Source organism: Nicotiana sylvestris, chromosome 7 (genome assembly GCF_000393655.2).
Source record: "Nicotiana sylvestris chromosome 7, ASM39365v2, whole genome shotgun sequence".
Taxonomy (NCBI): Eukaryota; Viridiplantae; Streptophyta; class Magnoliopsida; order Solanales; family Solanaceae; genus Nicotiana; species Nicotiana sylvestris.
The window spans coordinates 172093620-172094969 of NC_091063.1; positions in this window are offsets into that span (position 1 = coordinate 172093620).

Genomic DNA, 1350 nt, shown 5'->3' on the forward strand with positions numbered 1-1350 from the left:
AATAAGCCATTTTTATTCATTCTTGACTATTGTAGAGCTCGGGAAAAGCAATTTTCAACAAATTTTTCAAGGGAAACATTTGGGGTAAGTGTTCTATATCCGAAAGTGATTATATTTCATAAATCCATGGTTATATTCATCGTTTAATTTGGATTTAAATGGAAGAAATTGGAATTTTTGAAAAAAAATTCAAAAATGAAAAGATAAGATTTGGAGGTCGAATGTTGTTGGAATTTGATAATTTTGGTATGGTTGAACTCGTATCGGAATGGGTTGTCGGATTTTATTAGTTTCGCCGGATTCCGAAACATGGGCCCCACGGGCGAATTTTGAGTGCAATTTCGGATTTTTAATGAAAAATGTGAAATTTCATAGGAAATTAATTCCTGTAAATGGTATTGATTGAATCAAATTATTTGTGGCTAGATTCAAGGCATTTGGAGGCTAATTTGAGAGGCAAAGGCATTGCGGAGTAGGATTTTGCTCGGATTGAGGTAAGTAATGGTTATAAATCTGGCCCTGAGGGTATGAAACCCTGGACATTATATTGTATGACTATTATTTTGAGGTGAAGCACACGCTAGGTGGGGGGCGTGTGGGCGTGCACCGTAGGGATTGTGATTTAGTCCGTCCCGCGAGACTGTGGAATCAATTGGCCTACTGTTTAATATATATTCCCTATGTTTTCATGGACATTGACTGTACTTCATGTTAGAAATCATGTTTAGGTCTTATGTGATCATTGTTGAGACCTGAGAAGTCGTGTACTTGCTGAATTAGCTGCTAATTGTTGTTTTGTACTCAGTCATAGCTTTTTTTGCTTATTATGCCTCTGTCTCTTGCTGTTCATTGTTGATACATGACATTACTTCTGTTTGGGTTGTTTATATGATTTCCGAGAGCCCAAGAGAGACTGGAGAGATTGATGACTGAGTGAGACCGAGGGACTAATTGTGAGGTTATTAATATTATAGCACATGAGTTGTCCGTACAGCACGTGAGTTGTCCGTGCGAATTCAGATATTTTATTATAGCATGTGAGTTATCCGTGCAGCACGTGAGTTGTCCGTGCAGCACGCGAGCTGTCCGCGCAGATCCAGATATTTTATTATAGCACGTGAGTTGTCCGTGCGGATCCAGATATTATATTATAGCACATGAGTTGTCCGTGCAACACGTGAGTTGTTTGTGCAGTTTATAGCGCTTAGGCTGAAGGAGCCCCTTCGGAGTCTGCACACCCCCAGTGAGCGCAGGTACCTATTGAGTATGATTATTGAGGGCTGAGAGCCGAGTGATTGAGTTGTTGAGATGATGAGCTGAGTGAATGTTGCCTTGGGAGGCCGTATTTGA